Consider the following 9,396-nt stretch of genomic DNA (forward strand, 5'->3'; position numbering starts at 1 on the left):
TACTGAAAAAGCGGTCAGATTAGAGTAAGTAAAGTAGTGTGAATGGAATGAACAAATGAATGAAGTTTGCAGAGTACTTTGCTCAGTGGGATGGGAATTGGACTACCAACACAGTATGCAGACCTGTGGTCAATTCCTGGTGACACTAGCTGTCTGTGTCCTTGGACAAGACACTTCTTCCAACCGCAGGATCTGAGCTCTACATACCGCTATACTCTGTGGTGACAAGGACCTATTTCAAAGACTGTTCAATCACTCCGTATGTTAACACAATGGTCTTCTAACATCCATAGTTTAGTTTACATCACAATGGTCTTCTAACATCCATAGTTTAGTTTACATCAAAGGCACTAATGCGCCTTCTAATCTGCATTCATCTTCACATTTTCAAGGTTATTATGAGAATAAAACCCAATCAGAGGAGAAATGGATACAAATGAGAATTCACTAGTTCTCTACTTTCTGAAAGAGTGAGGAATGATTGGCAATCTATCTTCAAACTGGAGAACATTTAAGTTGTTCCCACGGACCTCTGATTGGCACAGTGAAGGTCAGTGGAGCAGCTGGAAAAGTCTGACAGCTGCGAACAATTTCTGTCTCCAGTAGACCCAGATGTTCCTCTTTCCCTTGCCTCTCTTCTCACCATCTCCGTCTCACTCCCCAGTGCAGGAAAACTGCCAAAGCTGCAGTCCAGTTGTGAAATGGTTACTTTAACCAATTACATCTCCCCCCATTGCCCCACAAAACCCAGATGTATCCAATCTTCTGTGAAGTTATCAGTCATATGTAAATAACATTCTCAGATCGGGGGAGCTGGATTGTGAGGATCTGTCATTGTTGTACTGTATGTCCATATTGGGGAAAGATAATAAATAAGACTTTGCTCACCGCAAGAATGACACTACAGATCACGTGAGTCAACAATAAAAACAATGTTTACAGATTAAGAACAAGAATTCTCTTGCCATTGTGTAATCAATGAATAAAAACTACTGCCATAATTCAAAGTTGGAAGTAATTTCAGTAGGAAGCAACATTATAGGCAAGAAGGTGGAATTTTGTCTCAAATCCCCCCAGCTCAACCTTGCTTTCTGTTCACCATGAAGAAGTTCTTTTCATACTATTAAACCTGTGCCACATACTTAAATTTTAGGTTTTGAAAGTAGACATAATGGCTGCTGCTATGCAGCATTTTTGCAATGTTCATAGGGATCATTTTAGGATTAAGTCTAATTTTTGTATCAAATTTCTGTGAGGCTTTTTTATCTCAATGTGAATGAGTGAGTGAGTGACTGAGTTACTTACTGCACTTACTTACTGCACTTTGTACAATTGAAAGTGCTACTGAAATAATAATAAATAATAATAATAGGCTGCCATGGTCTAGCCTTTAGAGTTATAGGAATATTGCCTATTAAACTTTGACTGCTGTAAAACATTTCAAAATGTCTTCTGAGCTTTCTGACCTCATATTACTCAGATTCAGTCTCTGGACCAGTTCAGCCCGAAGACCTTCAATTTCTTGATTGTGCTGCTTTCTGCCCTGTTGAGTGGCTGCAAGAGGAAAATGTCCCTTTGGAGCTTTGTTGATGTCAGCTGTGGAAACACAATCAATCAATGACAACAGCCACAACCACTGGGAGAATCTCTTCAAGAGACAGATGAAATAACTTTCCAACATTCCTTATCTGTCATTGGGCTCATCAACAATTCATCTTACATGCTGTCACTGCTTTCCTCTGGACTTGAAATGATTTCCATGTTCCTTGCTGCTGTGATTCCAAAGCTGATAACTACAACCCCAGTTTCAATGAAGTTGGGACGTTGTGTAAAATGTAAATAAAAACAGAATACAATGATTTGCAAATCCTCTTCAATTTATATTCAATTGAATACACCACATAGACAAGATATGTAATGTTCAAACTGATAAACTTTATTGGTTTTGTGCAAATATTTGCTCATTTTGAAATGGATGCCTGCAACGTTTCAAACACACTGGGACAGTGGTATGTTTACCACTGTGTTACATCACCTTTCCTTCTAACAACACTCTAATCATTTGGGAACTGAGGACACTAATTGTTGAAGCTTTGTAGGTGGAATTCTTTCCCATTCTTGCTTGATGTACGACTTCTGTTGTTCAACAGTCCGGGGTCTCCGTTGTCGTATTTTGCAGTTCACAATGCACCACACATTTTCAATGGGCAACAGGTCTGGACTGCAGGCAGGCCAGTCTAGTACCCGCACTCTTTTACTACGAAGCCTGCAGTAATGTAACACGTGCAGAATGTGGCTTGGCATTGTCTTACTGAAATAAACAGTGACGTCCCTGAAAAAGACGTTGCTTGGATGGCAGCATGTGTTGCTCCAAAACCTGGATGTACCTTTCAGCATTGATGGTGCCATCACAGATGTGTAAGTTGTCCATGCCATGGGCACTAACACACCCCCATACCATCACAGATGCTGGCTTTTGAACTTTGCGCTGGTAACAATCTGGATGGTCTTTTTCCTCTTTTGTCCAGAGGACACGACATCCATGATTTCCAGAAACAATTTGAAATGTGGACTCATCAGACCACAGCACACTTTTCCACTTTGTGTCTGTCCATTTCAAATGAGCTCGGGCCCAGAGAAGGCGTTGACGTTTCTGGAGGTTGTTGGGTTGTTGCTTTCGCTTTGCATGGTAGAGTTTTAACTTGCACTTGTAGATGTAGCGACAAACTATGTTAACTGACAATGGTTTTCTGAAGTGTTCCTGAGCCCATGCAGTAAGATCCTTTACACAATGATGTCAGTTTTTAATGCAGCGCTGCCTGAGGGATCGAAGGTCATGGACATTCAATGTTGGTTTTTGGCCTTGCTGCTTATGTGTAGAAAGTTCTCCAGATTCTCTGAATTTTCTGATTATATTATGGACTGTAGATGATGGAATCCCCAAAATCCTTGCAATTGAACATTGAGAAACATTGTTGTTAAACTATTGGACTATTTTTTCATGCAAGTGTTCACAAATTGGTGATCCTCACGCCATCTTTGCTTGTGAACGGCTGAGACTTTTAGGGATGCTCCTTTTATACCCAATCATGAGTGTACTCAGTTCCCAAATGCTTACTGAGTGTTGTTAGAAGGAAAGGTGGTGTAACACAGTGGTAAACATACCACTGTCCCAGCTTTTTGAAACGTGTTGCAGGCATCCACTTCAAAATGAGCAACTATTTGCACAAAAACACTAAGGCTTAACAGTTTGAACATTAAAGGTCAATTATTAATTAATTGAATAATTAATTAATTAATTAGGGGAGGTGATGGTCTAGTGGTTAAGGTGTTGGGCTTGAGACCAGAAGATCCTGGGTTCAAATCCCCGCCTGACTGGAAAATCACTAAGGGCCCTTGGGCAAGGTCTTTAATCCCCTATTGCTCCCGGTGTGTAGTGAGCGCCTTGTATGGCAGCACCCTGACATCGGGGTGAATGTGAGGCCTAATTGTAAAGCGCTTTGAGCATCTGATGCAGATGGAAAAGCGCTATATAAATGCAGTCCATTTACCATTCAATTGAATATAGGTTGAAGAGGATTTGCATCATTGTATTCTGTTTTTATTTACATTTTATACAACATCTCAACTTCATTGGAATTGGTGTTGTAGTGTGGCTCTGCTTTTCACAGAAAATGAAACACATTGTGTCGTTTCATATCCTCTTAATGCTGTATATGCAACTCTCCACCATTAATATACATGATAGGATTTGAACAAGCATGGCCTACATTGCAAGCGAAGCCTTGAACAGATATTTCCAACAAGCAGATCGGTGCGTGAACTATTTTAGATAAAACTAGTGCAAAACTATAATCGAGAATCGTTAAGAAATTATTCGATCCACCGATATCAATAGTCTTTTTGCTTAATGATTTCCTTATCGGTCCTTCAGAGCGGTCGTTGTTTTTGAGGGTGTTTGTCGGGAAAATGATCATTTATCTACGTTGATTACAGACTCTGCAGCGGCTCTGTAATCAACTGCTTCTGCAGCGCGACTCCACTTTGAAGCGTGAACCATTGAAGCAGTGCTTCGATCCGATGGCTCTTTGGTTGTTTGATTCGCTGCTCTTCAGAAGCGGCAAGTCCACTTCTTAACCCCTCTCAAAGCCATTAAAATATGTCAGTCGTGAGTCACTTTTGTGTGGATTAAAGTCACTAACTGGGACTCTTGTTGCAGTCAAGAAACGAGAATCGTCCTCCATTCCGTTGGTACAGTGGCTCTCTGCTGAGACAGAGTCCGGTCAGAATTAATAACTTCAAAACGAATTGCCGCATTAAATAAAATGACACCTCTTTCCAAATGCTGTAATATAGACAATAAACTACAATTGACTAAAACGTTTTTTCCTCCCAAAATGAAACACCCTGCATTCTTTATGAATTAGATCCTGACGTGCAGCACAGCCAGCTGAGCTCAGCTCAGATGTATGGAAAGACAGTCATGCCAATAATGTCTGAAAGGAAATGCTTTTGACAAAAACTACAGATTTTGTTTATATCTATTGATGTCCAGAAATCAAGGATCCACATTATGTCCCGAGTTTAAGGATCCAGTGACCAATTTCATGTTTATTTACTTTAAGACTCAATAAAATGTTGTTGACATAGAAAATCTGTAAAGCCTACTTTTAGTACACAGAAAATTCACAAGAGGTCTCGATAAGGGAAATGGTAAGGAATCAGATCGATAAACGGAATCGATAATGGTATCGATATAGATAACATCTTATCAATACCCATCCCTATTCATATTACACTACATTGATTCTACTATACCATTATTGATAAGCGGACTCGATAATGGTATCGAAATAGATAACATCTTATCAATACCCATCCCTATTCATATTACACTACATTGATTCTACTATACCATATGACACCACATGGGACCTAGATCTGGAGACATGGGCCAAGACCACAAAATTATCCTTTCTGCTATGCAGTTGTCTGAGAAACTGGGAGATGAAAATAAAACTGACCAACCTATGCTACAGAATTACAAGAAATTGTGATATTTGTGAAAGACTTTGCAGTGTATCATAAGATACTCCACAAATGTTCAGCAGCAGATCATGCTAACCTGACATAGTTGTCCAACAGAAAAAGTTGAAGTTTTTTTTTTTTTTAATGGCACACACCTCACAGTGTGCCGCTGTTGCTCTCACTGCTGGAGGTAGTGGAATTTTCCACATGAAGCATTTTCATGAATGTGCGTTCCCCCCACTGTAGTGGGGGGAACGCACATGTGTACATAAACCAAACTGAATGTGCACGTACAGAAATATGGAAAAGGATTCATTTAATTATGGCTGTAGTGGGGGGAACGCACATGTGCACATAAACCAAACTGAATGTGCACGTACAGAAATATGGAAAAGGATTCATTTAATATTTAGCTCATTTTCTCTTCAATGATGACAGTTGTTAGTTAGTTAGTGCTACAGGTTGTCATCATAACAGTAATCAGGGCACAGATTACTTGTCTGACACGTCTGACGTTACACATGGTATTGGTGACAGTCAAGCTGCATGACCACTTGAGCTGAATTGACACAGGAGCTTTCAGAAGCCCAGAATGAACCATCAGCCACAGGAGAAGTACAACCCCAATTCCAATGAAGTTGGGACATTGTGTAAAATGTAAATAAAAACAGAATACAATGATTTGCAAATCCTCTTCAACCTATATTCAATCGAATACACCACAAAGACAAGATATTTAATGTTCAAACTGATAAACGTTATTGTTTTGTGCAAATATTTGCTCATTTTGAAATAGAGACCTGCAACACATTTCAAAAAAGTTGGGAAGGGGCAACAAAAGACTGGGAAAGTTGATGAATGCTCAAAGAACACCTGTTTGGAAACAGGTGAGTTTCATGATTGGGTATAAAAGAAGCATCCCCAAAAGTCTCAGCTATTCACAAGCAAAGATGGGGCAGGATCACCACTTTGTGAACAACTGTGTGAAAAAAAACAGTCCAACAGTTTAAGAACAATGTTTCTCAACATTCAATTGCAAGGAATTTAGGGATTCCATCATCTACAGTCCATAATATAATCAGAAGAGTCAGAGAATCTGGACAACTTTCTACACATAGTAGAGAAGCTTGAATCTTCGACTGGACTGGGTTGCTTGACGCGAGGATGTTTTGCTTCAAATCGCAGAAGCTTCCTCAGCTAAAATTCTTGCTCTGGAAGTCTGACTTCTGTCTGACTCTTGTAGAGACGAATGAACAGAAGCCAACAAAAGCTGGAGTTTTAAACCTAACCAGACCCCTCCTACAGAGAGGCAGACTTCTATAGGCTAGTGACTAAACAATAGCTCTAATTAGCAACTATTGTGCTCTAGTTAGCACTCTCCTAATGACAGGGCAGCTGTCCCTCCTAATGATGGGATGGATGCCTTTCTTGATGGCTCCCTTGATGACTCTTCTGATGACGTGACTGATTCATTACCATGAACAAAAGACTGAAACTGCTTTGACCTGAGTACCCCATTGTAAACAGGGGACAAAGCGTGTCTCAGACCCCCTCCCCGGTTAAGGCTGGGTTTTAAACGTTTCACAAAGAATGCCTCCTTGACCCCTCTCTCAAACCATTTTTTCTCTCTGGCTAATATTTTAACTTCCTTGTCCTCAAACGTGTGGTTATTGTCTTTAAGGTGGAGATGAACTGCAGACTGAGGTCCACTGGTGCCCTCTCTGCGGTGCTGGTATAGTCTTTTGTGTAAAGGTTGCTTAATCTCACCTATGTAGTGCTCGTTACAGTTTTCCTGACATCTGATAGAATACACTACATTGCTCTGTTTGTAACTAGGGATCATGTCCTTAGGGTGAACTAATTTCTGTCTCAAGGTGTTAATCGGTTTAAAGTAAACTGGGATTTTGTGCTGTCTGAAGAGCCTCTGTAGTTTTTCCCCTACTCCTGCTAAATAAGGGAGAGACACTCCTCTTCTTCTTGTCTCTACACACACTTGTTTCTACACATAAGTGGCAAGACCGAAAACCAACACTGAATGCCTGTGACCTTTGATCCCTCAGGCGGCACTGCATTAAAAACCAACATCATTGTGTAAAGGATCTTACCGCGTGGGCTCAGGAACACTTCAGAAAACCATTGTCACTTAACACAGTTCTTTGATACATATACAAGTGCAAGTTAAAACTCTACCATGCAAAGCGAAAGCCATACATCAACAACATCCAGAAACGCCGCCACCTTCTCTGGGCCCGAGTTCATTTGAAATGGACAGACGCAAAGTGGAAAAGTGTGCTGTGGTCTGATGAGTCCACATTTCAAATTGTTTTTGGAAATCATGGACAATGTGTTCTCTGGACAACAGAGGAAAAAGACCATCCAGATCCAACTTACACATCTGTGATGGCACCATCAATGCTGAAAGGTATATCCAGTGGGATGTTAGTTTCAGTGGGATTCATCTGAATAAATAATCCACATAAAGCATCCTTTTTAAAAATCCAAAACAGTGACTAAACGTGAAGAAAAGACCCTCCCTCTGTACACACAGCTGCGCCGTGTGAGCTTCTCTCCCCCACTGAGTCTTGGCAATTAAATTACAGCCACAAAGTGGACAAGTCACTGAAAAGTCCAAAGAGAACCTGAACTACACTACCCACAATGCTCCCTGCATCGACCGGCCAATCACGTTTTGCACTTAATGATGACGCCATCAGCAAGTCTGCTCGGTGGCTATAAACACACAACAAACGGTCTACAATGTTTGATTTTAGGGTTTACAAACATTTTTGACCGTTAAACTTTACCAGCAAAGAAAATGTTAGCGGATTGAAAGTTATCGGAACTAAATTTATCGGAAGATAATTGGCCCGATGATGGTTTTAAAACTTATCTGAAAAGCTAATCCGATAGCAAAAACATTAGCTTTGATAATTATCTGCTATCGAATTAGCTGAACTGTGCCTACCACTGGGTAACATTACCTAAAGCCATAGTCTAGTTATTGAAACAAGTTTGGAAAAAGAAAGATGGGGAGACTAGAATTAATTTATTTGTCAAATTTCCCTCAACTATAAACATGACTTTCAACATATAAAAGGAAGTAATAACATTAGGAAAATGTGCCATCAATGAGTCCATCATCTCCTCCTCCATCACTATCTGGTACGGTGCTGCCACTACTAAGGACAGGTGCAGATTGCAGTGTATCATCCATGCAGCAGAAAAGGTGATCGACTGCAATCTGCCATCCCTACAGGACCGGTACACCGCCAGGGCCCTGAGGCGAGCAAGGAAGATAGTGGCTGGCTGATCCCATTCACCCAGGACACAAACTTTTTGTCACCCTCCCCTCTGGCAGATGGCTAAGGTCTGTCAGGACTAAAAGCTCAAGACACAAAAACAGCTTATTTCCATTCACAGCTAGACTTACAAATAATGCCAGAGACCCCATTTACCCCCCCTTCCCCCCCACTACCACAAAGTACAGATTGCTCATCCCTGCACTGAAAGGTACTGTACATCTTCATGCATGTGCACAGCCGCATTCCACTATGTTATATTTACTTGACAGTGAACATAGTTTTGCTTGTCTATTTGACAAGTTTACTTCTTACAGAAGTATTTTTTCCTTTTCTTTTTACAGTTGGTTCTGTACCAGTGACGCCAGATCAAATTCCTTGTATGTGAGAACTTACTTGGCAATAAATTTGATTCTGATTCTGACAGAAACATTTCTAATAGCCATGGCCTAAATATAACCAATCTATAATGTTACCAAAATGTTATGTGCATCAGGCTCGGTGTTGACAACTGGCTGGACACAAATGCAGAACACAAACTCACTGATCTGTAGGCTTAACTCTTTTACTGGGTTGGTTAGCAGGGGTCGGTACACAGTAAGGCAGTCAGACAAGAGCAGAAGTACAACAATCATCAGGTGAGAGACGTGGTCGAGAAAAAATAGCAGGTGGTCAAAAACACAATGAGGCAAAACAAAGCAAGGCAATGGTACAAGAGAAGGCTGGAAAGAAGGCTCAAGGCACATCAATCTGGCGAAGGACCAGAGCAAAAAGAGAGTCTTAAATACACACAAGTGATGAGCAGCAAATCATGGACAGGTGTGAGGGGAGGCGACGAGGGTGTGGTCAGACAAAGGGAAACGCCCATCACCAAGAGAAAGACAGAGAGAACCCAAGCAGAAAGCAACAGGCAAAGAACCGACAACACCCAAAAATAAGACAAAATGTACAATAAAACAGAGCACAAACCAAAATCCTGACAGTGTGTTAGCTGGGGCAGTTCCTCTAGAGGTGTGGAGACTTTCAGACTCATGATTATGAATGGACTGTAGCTTAAGGTAAAAATTAA

The 9,396-nt window shown here is 40.8% G+C and overlaps 1 long non-coding RNA gene across 1 annotated transcript; it reads right to left on the reverse strand.

The window, feature by feature from the left end:
* Window positions 1–1,306: 1,306 nt before the first annotated feature.
* On the reverse strand, window positions 1,307–8,136 carry LOC117519522. Its single transcript, XR_004563324.1, has 3 exons — window positions 8,065–8,136; window positions 2,036–2,040; window positions 1,307–1,317 (listed from the first exon to the last, which is right to left on the reverse strand). It is a non-coding gene; the product is annotated as an uncharacterized LOC117519522 (long non-coding RNA).
* Window positions 8,137–9,396: the final 1,260 nt, after the last annotated feature.

Source organism: Thalassophryne amazonica, chromosome 10 (genome assembly GCF_902500255.1).
Source record: "Thalassophryne amazonica chromosome 10, fThaAma1.1, whole genome shotgun sequence".
In the NCBI taxonomy this organism is placed as follows: Eukaryota; Metazoa; Chordata; class Actinopteri; order Batrachoidiformes; family Batrachoididae; genus Thalassophryne; species Thalassophryne amazonica.